This window comes from Arvicanthis niloticus, chromosome 21 (genome assembly GCF_011762505.2).
Source record: "Arvicanthis niloticus isolate mArvNil1 chromosome 21, mArvNil1.pat.X, whole genome shotgun sequence".
Classification (NCBI taxonomy): Eukaryota; Metazoa; Chordata; class Mammalia; order Rodentia; family Muridae; genus Arvicanthis; species Arvicanthis niloticus.
The window spans coordinates 9037451-9058487 of NC_047678.1; the positions used below are offsets into that span (position 1 = coordinate 9037451).

At 40.0% G+C, this 21037-nt stretch overlaps 1 pseudogene; it reads right to left on the minus strand.

Annotated features, from left to right (window-relative positions):
• The window catches only part of LOC117693632 (uncharacterized), a 146098-nt pseudogene extending 131493 nt beyond the window's left edge, over nucleotides 1–14605 (minus strand).
• Between the last annotated feature and the right edge of the window lie 6432 nt (nucleotides 14606–21037).

Genomic DNA, 21037 nt, shown 5'->3' on the forward strand with positions numbered 1-21037 from the left:
TTGATTCACATTTATCTCTAGTAAAATTTCTAGTGAACTTTTCCATCTTCTCAGGTTTACCTGGAGGGAGAATCCTCAAGTTTCTTTGCTTCCCCTGTACTGTAGACAAAGGCTCTCAACTTCCTCCCTCTTACTGGGCATGTGGGAAGGCTCTCTCTCTGTAGAGAAGGATTTCCAGAGAACTACCCCAATATTCTCGTTTCTTTACTGAGAAAAAGTGTTTCCTTTAAAAAAAAAAAAGTTAAAATAAAACTGGGAATTATTATTTCTGACAGAAACGCCAATTTCGTGAAAAAGGAATGTCGGTTTTACCAGATGCTTCTGGTCTTGGCTGACTAATCCAATTGCTCTCTCAACAGCTGCAAGCCCTTTGTGGGACCCCCACATGCACTCTCTATCAGTTGGAGCCCAATTGATGCCTGCTGCAGCCACTAAACTCTAGGCAAATAAAATAGCAGGGGTGGATCATGAACAAGAACAGTAAAAATAACTTTCTTTTGGGCCTGTATATAGAATGCCACAACTGTGCTTTGAAATGCTCTGAGAAGCTGAGCCTATGATTTGGAGAGAAATTTCTTTTCATCTGGGGGGCATTCAGAGGATATTGCTGAAAATGGATGGGGGCTCATTTATGGAAGGCTTACTGCTATAGCCTGGACCACGTAAAATTAGATTACATGTACTTAACTCAATCCAAAATACCCTGAGGACATTGAAGGCCACATCACAGGTGAAGACACAAAGGGTCAGAGAAGTTGTTTTAAATCACACATACAGTTAGCAGAGTAAATCATATCTAGGTCAGACAAGTTTCAAGTCTGTGCTCTTCCACAGAAGCTGGTTTACTCTTTTACTTGACGTAGGCCTACGGGGCATACCCAGAATGTTCACCCATACCAGGAACCTTCCTTCTTTAGAGAATTTGCAAATGACAATATCCAAAATAAATTCTGTCATGACTTATGAGGACCCAGGAGTTACAGTTCTTCCAGAAGACCAGGGTTTGATTTCCAGCACCCACCTGTTGTCTCATGACATGTCCATTAACTCCAATTCTAAAGGACCCAATGTCCCTTTCCTGACTTGTATGATCTCCTACATGTATATGCTACATATAAACCCACACAGGCAAAAACACATATACATAAAGTCAAACAAACAGATCTCAAAAAGTATTCACGATGGAAGTTGTGGACCCTCAAACAGAGCTGGGCAAACTTTTCTCAGCTACTCTTATGAAGCTATACTGACACTGGTTAGGGCATTAGACTCAGGCATTGGTTATATGTTGGGTTCCTTAACTAAACCAAAAGATAAAGGCTCAAGCCCTAAAATAGCATTAATGTTTTCATTATGGATGCTGCACCTTGAGGATGACTAAGTGTTAAATGCAACATCCTGTTTCCCTGGGTCAGAACTTGCCTAGCACTTCTTTTGTAGAACCAACCTACAGCAGAGCATGAAGGTTAACAGTAAGGATCATGGAGCCTACTTCTCAGGATAAAATTTTTTTTTTTTTTTTGAGACAGGGTTTCTCTGTATAGCCCTGGCTGTCCTGGAACTCACTCTGTAGACCAGACAGGCCTCGAACTCAGAAATCCGCCTGCATCTGCCTCCCAAGTGCTGGGATTAAAGGCGTGCGCCACCATTGCTAGGATGAAATTCTTAAATTATGCCTCCATTAGCTGTGTGATACTGAAGTATATTTGCCTCCCCATGTCCCAGTTTCTTAAACATTAATGAGATGATGTAAGTGGCACTGTGATATTAGGTATGGGTGTGTTGTTAAAACATGGGTGCCAAATGCTTAGCAGTGCACCACTTGGAAGAGTTCAAGGAATGGTCATTATTATGCATCATAACACAAAATTTATTAGTATGGGTTCCTTTATTTATGATCATGGTAAATTCTACCTCTACTTTTAAAACTGAGTTCAGTTACTCAGACTATGCAAATGGGATAACTATTCCTTTACAAATTTCAAAGATAACCTAAAGAAGTAATGTTTATACTTCGTCAGCAAAGACCGCATAAGGTTGGTTTCTGACACATGACTGTATGAGTGTAGTGTCTTCAATGTGATGTGATTGACTTTAAGGGAGTAACACTTATTTGCATGCATGAGCTACACAATGCTGAATCCTAAAAGGCAAGTCTGTTAGTTTACCTCCATGACCTGTAAGGACTACTGGCTTTGATTTATCTCCTGAGATATTTCTATGCGATCCCATAAATGTATTGAGAGCCTTTCAAGATACCACATGCTGCTCCAAAATCAAGCAGGAGCTCCAACGTGGCATTCACTCTGCCAGTAATTGTCTGCAGAACTCTAAGAACCAAGCCTAGTCCTTCCATTTGATACCAGTTGAAGGAACAGATGATCTTTGACAATAACTCTTCTCTTGGTACCTTACACTCAACAGGATTTCCAGTTCTAAGGAACTGGCTTCAAATTTCTCCATACTTCCTTTAGTTTACTGCACAAATAAAAGAGTCAGGCAGCAAAAATGGTGATGGTTTATCAGGTTAGAGGTAAGTGTTGTTTTCATAGTAGTTGAATGAATGACATTGGGGTTTTTGTTTGTTTGGTTTGGTTTTCTGTTTGTTTGAAACAGGGGCTAAGTATGTATCCTTGGCTGGCCTGATCATTACTATGTAGGCCAGGAAGGGCTGAAACTCCCAAAAATCCTCTTGCTTCAGCTTCCTGAGAATTGGGATTTCAGGTCACATCACACTTCTTGGATTACAATTGTATTAATAGTACCAAGTAATAATATTTTCCTTAAATCTCATGCCCAAGTTTGCAACCCTATGCAATGATAAATGACAATGATAAATGGTTGGCTTGAAATGTTACATTATTCTCTGGCATGACCACTTTGCATACTCTGCAAAGCTCTCTCTCCTCTGTTGAATAAAAACTGGAGAAACAGTGATACAACAGAGTGTTGCTATGTGTTGGTTCCTCAGTTATGTTATCAAAACCAGGAAGGAAGAAACATGCCTTTAATACTCTGATTTCTCACATATCCTGTCTTCATTTCCCACTGCCTCCTTGTCTTCTTTCACTTTGACCTCCATTTCCCTCCCTGGCTTTGACAAGGTCCTCCTGCTTCATTTCTTACTAAGGAGATCCAGTCATCCTGGCATTCCTACTTTGCTAAGAACAGAAAGCTATCTAGCCCAACCCCATGCATGCACTTCTTAAATTTAAGCTATTTTCAGTGCACTGTTACTCACTGATTCTAGTCAAAAGGGCTGACTCGTCAGGGTAACGGTGTCGTTAACGAACTCCAGAAAGTATCACATAAATATTTTCTTGTCAACTTAGAACAATTAAAAACAAAATGCCCAACCAAGAAGAACAAATATTGCTAGCAAATCCTCAGACCAGGAGATGGAACAATGAAAAGAGGTCAGAGAGGTCTGGATGGAGGAGTCCCCTTGCATATGTGATGTGTTGGCCTACATGCAAAGACATGGGAGTGGGAGGGTGGGGAGCAAAGGGCTGTGTGCAAATGCTTCCTTTGGTGAGACAAGCCTTTCCATGGATAGGGCTTTAAGAAAGGTTGTGTGTTATTAGGAAAGCTAGTTTAGTTGCTAGAAAACAAAACAAACAAAAATCTCTAGCAAGTAAAAATTTACTCTCTCTTTTCCCATAGTTTATTTATTTTTATTCACTCTGCATCCCAGCTACAGCCCCTCCCTTCTCCTCTCTCAGTCCCATGCTTACAAGTACCTCTCTTCAAAAAGATCTGAGTGGATGGTTGTCAGCTGACATTCATTCTAAAGCCAGGTTCAGAACTAAATGTTTCAGTTAGGATAGACGACAGAGGTGCTGGTTACTCAACAAAAGGATAGACTTGGTATTAGGACTATCTTGTACCTCACTGGTACAAATTGGCATAATTATGCTCTAATTGTATTTTGAGAGAAAAGTTTCATTTTAACAGGAAGGGTGATATGTAGGAGGAGCTAAGGTGGGAGGAGTACTGAGAGGAAGAGATGGAGTAAGAAGAGGAGGAGAAGAAGGAGAGGAGAAGCTAGGTGATGAAAGAGAGAAAGAGGGCGGAGACAGGGAAGCAGATGTTCATCTATCTCCACCAGTCAAAGATAGTTGTTATATCTAGGTTGGGTAGTGGGTTACACCTCTGATCGAACAATACCAAACTTATAAAGCCTATGATTAACATTTTTAAAAAAAAGAATAAATGCGAAAAGGAAAAGGGGGCATGGGATAGGGGTTTTCTAAGGGGGGGGGAATGGGGAAAGGAGATGGCATCTGAAGTGTAAATAAAATATCTAATAAAAAAAAAAAAAACAAGTCCCTCTCTTCATTAGCGCTTCCCTTTCTCTTTGAGGAAGAAAGGAAGGGAAGTCCTCCTTGGGTACTACTCCAGCCTGGAACATCTAGTCCCAGCAGAACTGGAAGCTGACGAGATGGCTCGGCAGTTAAGATCACCCAGGTTTGGTTCTCAGCACCCATATTTAGTGGTTTATTACTGCTAGTAACTCCAGTTCTGGGGATTCAACACCCTTTCCTGGCCTCCAAGTTATTGTAATGAGCTTACTTTTGCTGGGAAGCTATGGATTTTACGATTCCATGCAGGAAGCTAGTGTTCTTTATTTCCCATGTGCTCCATTTTGTTTGCAGACAGACTTAAGACCATAGAAGAAGGCTGATTTTGTAGACTCTTCGTTTTACATGAGGATTGTGACAACGTGACTGTGACACAACCTGGCAGATAGTTTAGAAAGGCAACACAAGTGTCTTCTAAGGGCAGAAAAATCCGTGGTTAAGTGGGTATCTTCTAGCAACAGAGACTGGCCCCAAAGGGATATGTGTTCCTTCCAAAATGATGTTTTATTTGTGCAGGTTTCTTATTTCCCCCATCCCCAACAAAGTCCTACTACTGAAAGAAGGATTTCATTCTGCTCCTCTTTAAGTAGAGAAACTGTAAAAATGTGCCCCCATCACCGTATAGCTAATGTCTTCCCACTAAAGCTTTATTTTCTTGTCAATATTTTTACCCAGAGTCCAATTTTGGGATGTGAACAGAGACTTCGAACTCAATCACAGACTGTGGTTTTCACATTATTAGTTAACACGATGCCTGAGTGTCTAGGTTTAAGGTGGTTGCCAAGAAAGGGCTTCCCTTCCCTTCACTGACTGCGGAAGTACGCTGCTCACTCTGACACTCAGGGTTTACCTACCATTAGTGTTTACCATGTACACATCTGAACGTGTTGTTTTGTGTTTAAAAACTACAACTGTAAAACTCTTGGTATCCCAAGTTTTGCTTATTGTTATATGAGGTTATTTTCTTTTAGTACTAGAAGAGTCGGGAATGTTAAAAGAGAGTTGAATGCACACATTGGTGCCAGTGTGTCTTCTCCCATCCTGGAAATAGGGGGACACTCACAGTGTTCCACAAGAGTAGACTAAGCACGCACAATCCCATATACTCCTCCAGCTGAACCTTCTAAACCTCAGACCCGGCCAGCAGCTTTCTCCCAGACTATTTTCATTTCCATAGCATTCACATCCAATAAACTGCACTGAACAGAGTGTGAGGGAGAAAGGGGGCACAGGAAATGGCTCTGTTGCATGGTTATTACACCCTATTGCCTGTGGGTTGCTTGTTATGAGTTTTAACTATGTAAATATGACGTATAAGACATCAGAATGTAATCTTAAGGCTTCTATATGGGAGATAGAGTGTGACTTTATTGTCGGGGCTAAAATCAACTGGGTGTTGACAGGTTTCAAAAGTCACTGAGTCAAGCCTTAAAAAGAAAAGGCTCAGACTGATAAGCTGTTCTTTGATTGACAACTTCAGGCCTGACTGCCACTATTGAAAACAGTTGGGTGAAAGTTTTGTGGGAGGGAAAAAAAAGTGTTATTTCATAAGAAGCTATACTGGGAAATACAGCAAGATTTATAAGCTGATAGGGCACAGGACCTGAAGAAAAACAGGTGTGAGGTTTAGAAAAATCTGGAAACTGGGAGAAAGAATACTGTCTATGAATGACTTAATTAATATTGTTAAAGGACTTTGTCCAAGAGAATGCTGACTTAGGTAGAAAAACAATACATTTCTTTCTACCAGCTTAGGGTTTCAACAAATCATTTGTCAATAGCTTGTGGTGAAAAGGGCCAGCAGAGGAGGAAAGAATAAAAGATTACAGTGGAAAATGGCTGTAGAGAAAAAGGAATATGGCTCTTTTATCATCTTCTCAATATAGTAGAATCAGTTCTGGCAGTATAAAACACACTATGAAAACAATAAAATAAATGCTTTCTAAAGTAGCCACCACTAACTGATTGAAATGCCAGGATTTTCCTACGAGCTCTATCTTATCAGTTATTATCCGTAAGGAAGGATTCAATTCCTATTGTGCCAATTATCCCACTACGAGCACCATAAACTTTTATGGTTTGTTATGGAATGTCACTTGGCCCTTTCTCTCTTCCAATATTGCATCATTAGATTCAGATGGGAAACGTATTCTAATGTGGCAAAGTGTTAAAGAAATGTAATCCCCTGAGACTAAATGAAATTGCTGATGTCCTCCTCCTGCACAAGAACAATTATAGAAGTTGCATTCATTTCCTGACATGAGCAAGCAAAACCCTCCTCTGAAACTTGAAACCTACATGTTGGGTCTCTGGTCATTTCCTCATTCAACTCATTGATGCCATATATTAAGGCCACTCTTGATCACGTCTGAGGAGAGTTCACTCCTTAAACGTCTGTACTTAATGATTTCTACAGGGGACTCCTGCTGGAATTGCACTAGCCTGGGCTATGCTGTTTAAGATTATTAAAACGTATTTGTTTTTTTTCTTAATCATAAAAAATCAATCAACAGTTTTGCATTTTAATCCATGAAGCATTCATGGAGAACTAGGTGGTTCTATAATATTTCTGTGAAATAATAAACTCTGCATTTGTGTGTCCACAAGATCAGGGAACTCAGGGATGTTTTGACAGTCATTTTTGTAGGAAGAAACAATTGTCAGAGGACAATTGTTCTCTTCCAAAACCTAAGTGTCTGAACTACAGATCAGAATATTAAACTTAATAAATTTCACTTATAGGGAGACTTGCTATAGCTGTTGCTATAAATTTGAGGAAGTTGTGAGAATAAACTTAGAGAATAATATTCTGGGCTTTAAATTTCTTTTTTCCTCCCTCCCTCCCTCCCTCTCTTCTTTCTTTCTTTCTTTCTTTCTTTCTTTCTTTCTTTCTTTCTTTCTTTCTTTCTTTCTTTCTTGAGGTGGACTCCCTCCCCCCACTGTTGGGCATTTCATCTAAGGTCCCACTGAGTCCTGAGTCTCTTATCTCTCAGGTCTCTGGTCCATTCTAGAAGGTCCTCCTACCTCCAACTTCCCAAAGTTGCCTGTTTCCATTATTTCTACTGGCCTTCAGGGCTTCACTTCTGTTTACCCCCCCTCCCAATACCTGATCATGTTTCCCCTTTCCCCTCTCTGTCACCCATGACCTCCCTCCCTCTGCCCCCTTTCCCCCATGATTACATTCTTCTCCCTCCCAAGTGGGGTTGGGGCATCCTCACTTGGGCCCTTCCACTTGTTAACCTTGAGTTCTGTGGATTGTGTCCTGGGTATTCTGTACTTTCTAGGCTAGTATCCACTTATTAGTGATTACACACCATGCATGTCCTTTTGGGTATGAGTTACCTCACTCAGGCCTATCCTGATTTTTTAATAGAACCATCTTTTATACAGAATCTCTATATAAATATTCTAAAATTCACAAAATTCTAGGAAAGTATGAAGTGCTCAGATATGGCAATTTGACTGCTGGTCCATCTGAGACGTCTACAGAATAAGCAGCAAGCCTTATGCAGTGTTGGAATTTGCACCCCCATCATCAGTGTGGGTGCGCACGACTGGAAGAAGCTTACATAGTCTTGTAATATTCACTGTAAACTTGTATGCCCAAAGCCTCTTTGCCATTAATAAACCATCTCTGACTATTAAGATAAACTGTGTGCAGAGTTCAAAGTTGCTTGGACTCTGGTAGGACCCAGCGTTTAGAGACTCAGAGTGAGGTATTTACTAATTGCAAAAAGAAGCAATTTGGAAACCATGAAAAAAATCAGGATAATAAAAAGAAGCCATTTTCAGTGATGGGTGAAGTGTCCGCTTGTGTGTACACACAGGGGTTCACGTGCACACACATACACACACACACATACACACACACACACACACAATGTAAAAGGCAAGCTTATGCAATGTAACTGGGTTCCAAACCCACCCTATACGCCTAAGAAGTAGAGCCATCACAGGAGGAACAGAACTGAAGTGGAAGGTGCCCATCCTCTTCCAGGAGAAGCCCAGGTGCCACTCTTTGACAGGAAACACATCACTCAGTTCCTCTTATGACACTCAAGTATTTTGCATGAAATTCTTCCCAATTTTTCATAAGTTGTTCTCAACTCTTTTCTAAACTATTACTGAGGTTTTGCTCATCCATCTGCAGGGAAAAGCCCCTTTCTCCACAGGACACTCATGGCATGTTGTTTCAGCCTCACTGGAATTTTCTCTCAGGAGATTAAATCCTGTGTTCTCTTTACTCAGAGTGCTGACAGCCTTCTCTTCCTGCATACTGTAAGGAAACTTGCTCTCTGGGACAAGAATGCGTATTGGGGGAAGATGCTGGGCATTCATAACTGCCCCCTCGCTTGCCGTAGACTTGAGAGAAAAACTGATCAGGCCAGGAGTGGGGTGTCGAAAATGAGCCTGTCTTTCGTAATGTGTCATGCCTTACACTGCACACTCATCTTATACATACCACAATTCTACCTTCAATATGCTCATCTTCCACAGCAGGCACGGAAACAATGGAAACAGTGTGTACATTCTAAGAGCTTGAACTTACTCCTGGTGCTCCATCTGTCATTACCCTGGGCTCCTGGTAAATTTTTTCAAATGTTCCAAAATCTCCCTGCATTGCTGAATGGTCTATCCCTGATAGAGATAGTTTAAAGGTTGAAAGAACACTTCTTAACAGGTAACCAAGTGATCACTTCTCTTGGAAACAATACTCCACATATCATGATGTTAGAACAAATGAAAAGATTCTGGGTCTGGTGGCACACAGGAGATGGAGGAAGATGGATCTAAAGTGAGATCAATCCTAGTCTGGTCTACCTAGCAAGTCCCAGTCAAGCCAGGGCTACCTATAGTAAGAGCCTGTATAAAATGGAAAAGTGTCAAGTGAGCAAAAAATTATGTATAGTGGGGATGAGGCAGGCAACAATAGAGACCCAAAGTGCAGTTGGTATGCTGGATTATCAGTGAGCTGGGACATCTTGACAGCATTTGCAGATCCAACTGTCTGTCAAGGACATAGGTGTGCTATAGTGAGGTAGTCAGCTTCTTATCTTAAATCGCTATGGTCAAGGGTCAGTTAGGCACACTCCTTAGTGTGCCATTTTGGCTGAAGGATGGTTTTTAGAAAGGAACACTAGCAGGTGACAAATTAGCAAGGAGACACAGGTGCAGACAACCAAAAGCAGCCGTGTCAATTCTGGTGATGTGTGTCAGAACCAGGTGACCTTTGCTGGACCATCACCAGGTGACTTGTAAGTTCGTGAGCTGTGGAAAGGGGGACAGGGCTACAGGTGAGAGAGTGGAATGGACTCAGACAGTATAAAGAACAGACGATGTACTGGAAGGATACAAATTTCGATGCAGCTGAAATATGGGATTAATGGGAGATTGTGGCAAGAGGGCCTTTGTCATCACAGGAAACCAAAGGTATGATGAAGTACCCTCGATTTGTTTCTTTCAACCTCGTCTGTTGTTTCGGAGCCAGAGCCCCAATCTTCTGGGTGTCTAAAAGACAGATGAACTGGCAAGAAAGAGGCTCATAACCGTGTTGTGGAAGCACATGTTGAACTTGTAAAAAGCTTCACACGAGTGTCCCATTTAACTCTTATGCAACGTGATACATTGTGTATACCATTATTTTTTTTCTTTTCGGTTTATATGGATATCTGGGCTGCAAGAAGCCATAACTTCCCAGAGGCTGCTGTTCAGGTGCTTAGATCCTGGAATTAGAATCCAATCTATTAGACTCTAGAGCTGATGGATGTCTGTAAATGACACTGCTTTTTATTACGCTGTTACATAGGCAGAGCTCTTTCTCTACCTTTCTGGACTCTACTGTTGCCAGCAGACACTCCCATATTCTAAACATTTAGAGTTTCTCATATAACAACAACAAAAAAATCTTTAAATAATTATGAATTAACAATTGACTAAATGTTTTGCACTGGGCCAGGTTGCTTCGTTTAAAGATGTAGGCATCAATTAGATGTTTGAATGCAAAGCCAAGGATACTTAAACCTAAGTATGCAATTAAAAACATACATTATTTTTGTTCTCACTCCAAGGCAGAACAGTTACTGTTTAGAATTTAAGTTTACCCAGAACATTAGTTTTCCAGATGAATATCTAAATCTGTAGTCAGAGTCCTGGGCTTTAGTCCTGGAACACTCACTGAAATTAAAAAAAAAAAAAAAAAAGTGTGTGTGTGTGCTCGTGCATGCGAGGGGTCTTGCACTCATGTGTTTCTGTGAGTGCACGTGTGTGGTGATGATAGGGGTGTCACATAACTGAAATGAACACTGGGAGGCTGACCCAGGTGGGAAGCAGAATGAAACACCAAATCAAAGGCAAGACATCAATTGTTCACTGTGCCATGTAAATCAAAGAGGCACCAGATAATATGGCTGTGGCTTTAACTGTAAAAACAAAAAGGGAAAGCAACCACTTAAAGACTAATAAGGAAAACTGATTGCTTGAAGAGAGAAGAAAAAGGTAAGTTTACATAGATAATAATGAACATTAATGTTTTAAGGAGACCATGAAAATAGGACCATTTTCTCAGTCCACCTGATAAGACTTTTATAAGATTTGCCAAGTAGTTTCTCTTTGACTATATACCATAGCCTATCCTCTCATACAAAACCTATCAAAGCTGCTTCAAAGTTATTTATAGATTTCTTCCCCCAAGGCTTGTAACAGATAAACCTTATGCCACAGTGGAAACTATTACATTTCTACCTAGAACCCCTGTGAAGCCTTAGTGTTTATTCTTTCAGTATAGACTGTGCTAGAGAAAATTCATTTTCCTTTTGTTTGATTGAAACAATGTAACACCCTACTCCCAAAGTTACAATCAGATCAAAATGGTATTTTATTTGCCCATCTGGAGATCACCAAATGTAAAAGCTTGTTGGTGTGGAGGCCATCTGTTGTGAATGGAGACACACATGGAAACTTAATCTCTGAGTTTCCTTTTCAACTTTCTCTTTCGATTGCCTGAGTAGAAGGCGATTCATGTACTAGTTGCTGGTGATGGAATCTGCAAGGTGGGGGCAGTTTGAGCACTGTCTTTCCCCCACAGCATATCTCAAGGGGAAAGTGCCAGCTAGGACTCCCTGTGACTGACCTGGGCTCAGGACAGGGGAAGGATACCAGAAGTAACACTGAAAGTGCTCTTTTTCTCTGAAGGTTGCTATGGTCTCCCTAAGCAATCCTTAAGGTCCAGAACAGAACAAATACATTTTGATTCAATGCTTTATTGCAGTTTTACACTTCTATTTTCTCATCTTTATGTTTTGAGTTGGAGAAAATCTTTTGGGGAAAAAAAAATTTCCAAACTGCATTTTCAGTGGGGCAGTGGTGGCGCACATCTTTAGTCCCAGTACTTGGGAGGCAGAGGCAGGGGGATTTCTGAGTTCGAGGCCAGCCTGGTCTACAGAGTGAGTTCCAGGACAGCCAGGGCTACACAGAGAAACCCTGTCTCGAAAATAACAAACAAACAAACAACAACAACAAAAACAAAAAAAACCCAACTGCATTGTTCAAATGAACTTATGTAAAATCACAGGGAGCTAAAATTCTCTGATACACTGGGGAGGAAGATAACGATTTAGAGACATGTATTGCTGTTGTCTCACTTAGCTTATATACAGGTGCAACTTTGTGTCTGTAAGTAGCACAGCAATCGAGTTATACAGCTGTGAGTGAAGAGATGGGAAGGAAGGGCTGAAGGCTCCTCAGAGACCTGATGCTCATGGCATGAGCTCTGTAGAAGACTCTATTGTGGGTCTTAAACTAAGAAGAGGATGCGCTAACCCCAGTAATACTGAGCATAAATATACTTGCTAAAATGGGAGAGAATTGTTATTAAGCAGATATTGCTTTATCTATGTCATAAATATGTACATACAGTACAGTAAAAGTATAAAAATCTAAGTGAAGATAATTACATGGACGTTTCCTCTATATTGAAACTATCATTCTAGGGGCCGGAGGTGGGGGGGGGGAGGAAACTCATAGAATTCAGGAAGTAAACGACTGTTATTTGTCTGGGGAAAACCGCTTAGGGAGTAGACTCTGACCAGCCTGAACTGTAGGAGAGAGACTTTCCACCTGTGGAGCTGACTGAAGGCTGTATAGAGAGCTCTAGAGTTGCAGCTTCCCCTCCCCCGCCCCCACCTCAAGACAGGGTTTCTCTGTGTATCCCTAGCTGTCCTAGAACCTGCTCTATAGACCAGAGCATGTTTGGCTTTGACCTCACAAAGACTCTCCTGCCTCTGTCTCCCCAGTGCTGGGATTAAGGCTTGCGCCACCAGCAGCCGGGTCAGGGTTGCTGTTTTTGTGAGCTGGAATGGGATTTTAAGTAACCCCCCCCCCCCCCGCTTTTGAGCCATCCCTGTTTCAATAAGTAACCCCCACTTCCTGTTAGTAACCCCAATAAAACCTGTAGCTTCAATTTGCATCTTCACAGAACTGTGTTACGTCTGTCTTTATAATATTTATTTACTTATTTATTTGTACTGGCCTTTCTTCTGCCTGTTGATTCCTTTCTTGTTGAGCTATTCTAAATTCCTAGCACTTGATAATATTATTCCATTTCCATTTCACACCCCTTTCATTTTGCTGAGTTTCTTTAACACAGAGAGTATTCTAATTGGATAAGTTTCTACTCATCACCTTTGCTCTTGTCTCTGTGCTTTGGGGTTTGGTTATAAACTCATTGTCAAGATGAAAGGCGAAACTCAAAGAGATTTTCTGCCATGTTTTCTTATAGCTGCAATCAGCACTTCAGTACGTTTGTGGTTAATTTCTCCTTCTTTCAGGAAGATATCAGGTCTTTAAGACTACCATTTATTGAATACATTGTCCTTTCTCCACTGAGTTTTTTTCATGACCTTGTCAAATATCATTTAGCTGAACTATGTAAGGGTTTATTTCTGGGCACTTCATTCTGTTCCATGGTTCTAATGTGTCTGTTTCCAGGCCAGTACTATTTTGTTTGGGTTGCCATGATTTACTATATACTTTAAAATCAAGTAAGTGAAACGTTCTGCTTTCTCTTTGAGAATGGCTTTAGCTACCTAGGGCTCTATGGGGTTCCATGAGAATTTTAGAACTTTTTTTGCTGCTACTTTTATGAAAACTGTATTGAAATTTTGTTAGGAATTAGAATGAATCTATAGATTACTTTGGGCGATGTGGACATTTAAAAATATCAATTACTGTAATCCATGGACTCAGGATAGCATGAGACATTATTTCATTTATCTTTATTGTCAGTTTCTTGCATAAAATCATGTATGTTGGTATTTAGATATTTTATCTCCTTGGCTAAATTGATTCCTAAGTATTTTTATTGTCTTGGTACTAATATTAGTAGGATTGATCCTCATTTTTGGGTAGTTTGTTACAGTATATAGAAAGGCAACTAATATATGTCAATTTTGTGTTTTACAATATTATTGAGTTGGTTTTCTAGTTTAATAGCTTTTGGATGGAGCCATTAAGGTTTTCTGTATATAAGGTCATGCCATCTGCAAACATGACAATTTTACATCATCTTTTCTAATTTGGATAACTTTTACTTGGTTTTCTTCCCTAATCACTCTGGCTTAGATTCCCAGTATTCTACTGAATAGTAGAAACCCTTGTTTTGCTCCTGATATAAAGAATGACAAATGTGGGATTCTCATGTATGGTCTGTAATATGTTGATGAACATTATATCTAAACATTTTTTATTTTATGTGTGTGTGTAGGCATGCTTGCAGAGGTCAGAAGAGAGTGTTGGATTCCTGCAGCTGAAGTTAAAGGCTGTTATAAATAGTCTATTGTTGGTGCTGGGAACCAAACCCCAGTTCTTTGCAAGAGCAGCAAGTGCTCATACCTCTGGGTCAAGTCTCCAGCCTGTGAACGTTATCTTTGAAAGCAACAGGAATCCTTGAGGCTGAGCTAAAGCAGGACTTGGGAGCAGAGTTGGAAGTTTTAAAAGATCCATGACTTTTGCCAAGGGAGAAGACTGGAAGGGGCAAGAGAAGGTGAAGGAAAGCCCATGAGAGCACGTCTGCTAGTGAGTGGGCATGGAGTGTGAGGACCCGCGTCAGTTTCCCGAAGTCTATGCCTGGCCTTTACCTGCTCTGAGGAATACTTGTCATGCAGTGCGTTGTGCTGACTGAGGGAATCACAGTGCTTCTGTGGGAATTTTCCAAAACAAGACTCCAAAGCAAAGGAGTTGGAATCCATGTTTTTCTTCTTTTGAATGTCTAGAAAACCCTAAAGAATCGACTTTGTGCATTAGCTCCACCCAGATGCAGGCTCGTTTTATTTTCATCCCTATTAAAATCCACAAAGGGGACTCATAGAGTAGAAAGAATATAGATGTAAGGTGAATTTACACCTTTGGATGGCATCTACTGAATGGAGCAAAGGAGACCTGGCAACCCCGAGCAAGTACAAGGAAATCCATTTTTATTTGGTGTCAGGAGGGTAGGACAAGTGTTCACCTACTGGAATAGCATGGAAGTGGATGGCACCCGAGTGGAGTCTCGTGATTTTGTTTAATTTTATTTTTACCTTTTTTTTTTTGTCAACTATCCTCCTGAATCAGAATTATAATGAAGTGACTCTGCTGCAGTCCTGCATCTGGAGGAGATATAACTCATGAATTCTTACATCATTGGTGTTGGTGAGGCAGCCCAGTAGAGTCCAATCTCCATGCTGGAGAAAGCATGTGAAGACCGATTTCAGAGTTAAGTTACTTTCTGGCAATAGGCAGAATAAAGGCTAGACTTGAGGCTAGTGCCTTTGTGACTCCTTGAATTGTACCTGTCACACAGGCTGTGGTGGGCAGGCAGCCTGATTTTGATCTGAAGATAACTTTTACCAAGAAGTTAAAATTACTGTGCTTTAATTCAATAGAAATTATTTAAAATTTCAATTGTGCTATTTTGTTACAACATAATTTTGTTACAATGGAGAAAATCAATAGTTCTACTTATGCTCTAAAACAGAGGCAGAAATTACAGGCAATGTGGTTGCCTCTGTGCTGAATACGTTACTTGAGAATGGACGCCATTGGTACCTTTATGTTAAGATATTTTTAGTATTTTAAGGGAGCTAGCATTGTCGATGACTGTGAGCTCTGGGGCATTGCCATATCATGTTGAGGCTACCCTCCCTCATGCCCTAGGCTCTCATCAGAGCAGAGACCTCTGAGCCATTGAGACTCGGAACAAAATCAATGAGTTATCCATGATAAGCTCAAAATTCCTGCCCAGGCTTAAATCTGGTGACTTTATGAATGTGATTAAGCTGAGACTGGGGAGCGGTTTTAGCTCAGAGGCAACACAATTAAGAGCATGCACATGTGTTTGATAGAGTCCTATTTGTTCAAATGTTTTCTTTTTGGTATTAAAAAAAATTCCATTGGTGTTTTCTATTTATTGGAGTTAGCCTGAAGGTCCTTAACTCCTGACTTGGCTTTCCATTTCTCAATTAGAACTCTGCTTGGTTTTGGCCTTTTTTTTTTTTTTTTTTTTTTTTTTTTTTTTTTTTTTTTTTTTTTAAATCACCTAACAAATTGTGCCTCCACATTCAAAATGCCAGAGTCAGATTTCTGAATTGGGACAAGAGAGTATGGCAATCATGCTTTCTAGTGGTGACCTGAGTATAGTTCTCATGGCTAGAGTTTTTTTCCCCATTAGAATAATGAAGCATTTAACGTAATTTCTCTAATTCTTCCATTGTTATCACGGTTTAAAAACAAGGGTGCTTATTTCCAGATGTCTGGCTCAGCAGTACCCAGGAACACATGGGGATATTTTGTAGTGGCTGATGGAGTGTGCAGAGAGAAATAAAAACCAGATGGATACAGATTAACTCTCTCTTCCCAGTCCAGATTTCTCTATGGATCTTAGTCATGGAGTTCTTCTCTCTCAGTTTTATATCTCTAGGCCAGTCATAAGCTGGGCAATGAATCAGATGAAACCACTGGTTTGGTCCAATCAGCTTATAAAGTCATGTTATTCTGTGTCTGTCTGATTTGGGGCACTAGTTGTTATTAGCTCATATGTAAATGATATAGGGACATTTCCCCAGAAATCCAAACAACAGGCTCTGACCAGCTGCCCAACTATTCAGTAATTACAGGGAAAGCTGGTACTCAAAGATTCTCTAGGGCTAGGCAAATTTATACTACCTCCAAATTCTGATTTGAATTCCACATTTCCAGGTGGTCTCCCTTTAGGATGAATTAAAGTGGTCTATAGAAGAGTTCTCTGGTGTGTGTGTAAGATCTAACGACACAGCAGGTGAATTTTTTGGCTTTTTTCTTTGATCCCTTATTCTGAACCTGACATTACATGTCTTCTTATTCTAATTATAAGAAGAGAACAAAAGAAAACATCTTCCATGGAGGTGTCCTCAGGCATCCTTTCCTATGATGTCACTGGTCTAGCTCCTCCTCTGAAAAGGAGACATTTCTCCTTTCACAAAGGAGCTGAACCCAAGCTTATGATCGACCACCAGCCTTGTAGTTTTGAAGTTAGGTTGGATTTCTGTCCCCAAACACAAGATGGAGGTTTCTATCAAGTGTTTCATTAATGGAGAATGCTCAAAAGAAGAGGAGCAGTGAGAGAGGAAAGTGGACCAAGAACATTTTTGATCTGAAATAGCTTCTGCATGGTCCCAGGGGAAAGCCACAGGATGCAAAATGAGCCACAGAGATGTCCTCAGTGTGAGGCAGAGGGTTGGTCTGGTCTCTTGTATTTTCAGCTGTCATTGGTCTCAAGAGGAGAGACACTCTTTCACTACAAGACATCCAAAGGATGTTCCCCAGAGAAGGGACACTTGTGTAGTTTCAGCCAGTGATTAGAGGAGCAAGTAGAGTGCCTTGTGTAAGCATTAACAGCTCTGGCACTGTACCCAGGAATAAGTGTGTTCTGCAGATAGACTCAAAGGATCTCTGGAAACAGAGTCTACCCACTGCTTTGGCAGTTGTCATTAGTTTAATTTTTTGTTTGTTTTTCCTAGTTTTTCTGAGACAAGAGCTTGCTATATAGACTAGGCTAGCCAGAACTCTCTGTGTAGAGAACAAACTGACTTCACACTGATAGCAATCCTCCTGCATTGTTCTCCAGAGTGTCAGGTTAGTTTTTAACACAGGAAATGGTGATGTCTCTGAGACTTGTCTACTTATATTTAGTTACATCATCTCTTTGACAGTTGGTAAAGATTTTTTTTCCGAAGATGTCTCTGATTCTTTCTAGTGTGAAGCCAATACCAACTTCCTTAAAAGAAGTGCTGGACTTGAATTTATTATTTCAGGATCTTTATTTCATAGATTTTCAATGTACTATTTCAGTTATATTTGGAAAATTGGAGCATTTACACAATTTTAACAAAATTCATAAATTTTAGAAAATGACGTGTGTGTGTGTGTGTGTGTGTGTGTGTGTGTGTGTTTCTAGTTAAAATGTGGACTGTGAAGCCCCAACTTAAATAACCTATTTAGGCTATACAATTAATTTGTCCTAAAGTGTGTGTTGGGGAGGGGAGCAGTATAAAAAACTAAATATGTGTTCTTGGTTTTGAATCATCATGCTGCTGTTTGCAGAACTCTTGTTACTCCAGTTTCATATTAGTGATGACTGTGAAGTTTTCAGTTTTGACAATTTTGTTCACAGTTATTTTGGGGAGAGGAAAGCTTCCAATATTGTTCTTATAATAAGGGAACACACTCTCTTTCTTCTTCATTTCTCTGTCTAAGAAGCAATGAGCCCAGTTACTAAAGAGAAGAAAAAATGTTCTACCATGGTCGCCAAGGATAGGGTTCTTGTATAGATAGTTAGACTCTTCTGCATATCTTAACTTTTTAAAATGTTTTTTCTTTTTGTGAATGAATGCTAAGTAGATTTCTGCTTGATGAAGACTATGTGTCTTCTTCCCTTTCTATAGATAATGGATACCTGCTTTTATTTTATATTATTTGTTTGAGCAGAAAGTCCTAAGGGTATGGCATAAAGAAGACTTTGTTTTAAGCATTAAGGTTTAAGTTGAATATCTTAACTTTTTCTTTTTTCTTTCTTTCTTTCTTTCTTTCTTTCTTTCTTTCTTTCTTTCTTTCTCTGACACAGCGTCTCACTTTGTAGTCCAAGTTGGCCTTGAACTCAGGATCTGTCTGCTTCCAAGCCAATTTTTATCAGAGCTGAGAGATTGAATGTATGGGTGCATTAATTAAGGAAGTAATAATTTGATTTTTCCTTCCTTGTGTAAGTAATTCTTTGGGGTAAACTGTAGGTCAGGGTCATAATTCCTGTGTACTCTGGTCAAACATCAAACAGCATCAGAATCATCCATTGCCTTTACCACAGTAATTCCCTGGATAACATATTAGAGAATTTAGTAATAAATACATGGATCTAGCAGGCATCTTAATAACTATTATTGTAACTACTTGTAAATTAACAGAATTAATGAATGTGTGTGAGAGACAGAATGAGACCAGACTGAGCCTCATGCTCTTCGGATAAAAAGTGGATTAAAAATATAGTTTTCCTCCTTACAGGGAACTTAGGTTTAAAATTGGTATGTAGTAGTTGTACTCATGTCTAAGTTACATGAAGACATACTTGTGCCCTCCTGGCACCTTCACCTTCTCTTCCCATCCATCCCCTTTGTTTTCATTCTACATGGCCAAGGACAAGTGTAGTGGCCTGAACTTCCCCATCATTGGTCATTATGTTTTCACAGTACCCTGCCTGCCCTTCCAGGGTACTGTGACTCTCTTTTGACATAACTTGATGCAAGAAAAGTTGAGTAAGTCCCTTTGGTGTCCTCCCTCCCTCCCCCCTCCCCTCTTCCCCCTCTCTCTGTGTCTGTGTCTGTCTCTCTCTGTCTCTCTCTCTCTGTCTCTCTCTCTCTTTGTGTGTGTGTATGTGTGTGTGTGTATACGTGTATGTTGTGTATGTGTGTGTGATTCATTAGTAGTAATCTGGATAACTGCAAGAGGTTGTATCTTACAGTTTCTGAAACACGTTTATCATAATCATAAACAACAACCAACCAAAACCAATAAAAACAAAACGAATCAAACCAAACCAACCAACCATCCATCCAACCAACCAACCAGCCAAACAAATAACAACACACAAAAAATTTCATTATTGAAAGAATGAAATAAGGCTCAAGCAAGAGAAAAGGAAATACCAACTAAGTGCTTATGACTGCACACTTAAAAGTAGCTCACAACTGCAATATTATTAGCACGCAGACTGTTCACTGATTGGAAATCTATAATCAGTGTAAATGAGGCTATTTAAGTCTGAAAATGTTTTAAGCAAAGCATTTTGTATGTAAACTAAATGTAAAGCAATGTAAACCTAAAATAATGATCAAATTATTGTTAAATATATTTTCCTGCCCAATAAAGAGTTTTAAATAGCATTTTAAAACAGCTCCAAATCCTGGGCCTTAAAAATGGGACCCAGTGAAGAGACCACTTTCTAACAAGTCTGTGCTGAGACACACTTCCTTTTGTTGTTTGGGATAATAGTATTTAAAGCCATTCAATTAGGAACTTTTTAAAGGGTCACTAAGGACATCGCATGCCAAAATTTTAAATCAAGCAAATCTGGGTTCAGATCCATAAGGGAAAATAATTGTTTTCTTTTTATCTATTTAGATTAGGTCCAAATCATTCCCAGTCCCATGAAAGTGTAACTAATACCGAATTACTTTCAGATATACTTCTTTAGAAGGAATAATTCAAGGAAACTTTTGAGTTCATAATGGATGATATTGGTTGACTTAATCAGCCTTTAGCTCTGAGTTCCAGATCTTCGTATCGTATTTAAAATTCATCTTTGGAAATGCATCTCTCACTAAAGTAGAAATGAGAGATAAGCAGAGATTGTCTGTAAAGAAAGCAAAGTCTGTCTGAAGCTTTCTAAAATGTATCAACACATTCATCTCTGTGTAAGAATTGCTGTAGAGGACTTCCATTTTGTTTTTATCATCCTTTATTTTCCAGGATGCTCCAAGAAACTTGTATTATGTTTACAGCCAAAAATGTGTATTCTGAGCACTTCCTAAATGTATCCTTAGAATATGGGAAAGTGCCAGGAATAAAAGATCCCCTGCCCCCCCCCCAACACACACACACACACACACACACACACACCCAAACAAATCATACAAACTGTAAATTTAGGACTTTTTTTTTTCCATCAGAGAACTGAGGCTTTTGGAGAGATGTAGAAAATGAACATTGTCACACTGAGACAGACACAAGGAAATGCACGAAGAAAGTAAGCAGCTGAGGTTTTAAGACGGTAAGAGGGGACTCTTCTACTTGTGGGCTCTTCACAACAAGACTGGCAAAGGTCCTGAGGTATTTAATAAAAATTAACCTGGGGTTGAGAGCAGCAGCAAGCAAGCAGCCAAGAGTCCTGAGGTGCGTATAATGACCCTGGCCTGGGTAGGGGGTAGCAGTGCCCTCAGGAAATCAAGATCATCACCTACATTCCTCTCTGTGAGAAATAAAGACTTTGTGTCTGTGCCTGCATGTATGTGCATGTGTGAATTTGTGGTGTGTGTGTGTGTGTGTGTGTGTGTGTGTGTGTGTGTGTGTGTATGTGTGTGTTGGGGGAAACACAAATGTCACTGTCACCCTCAGGG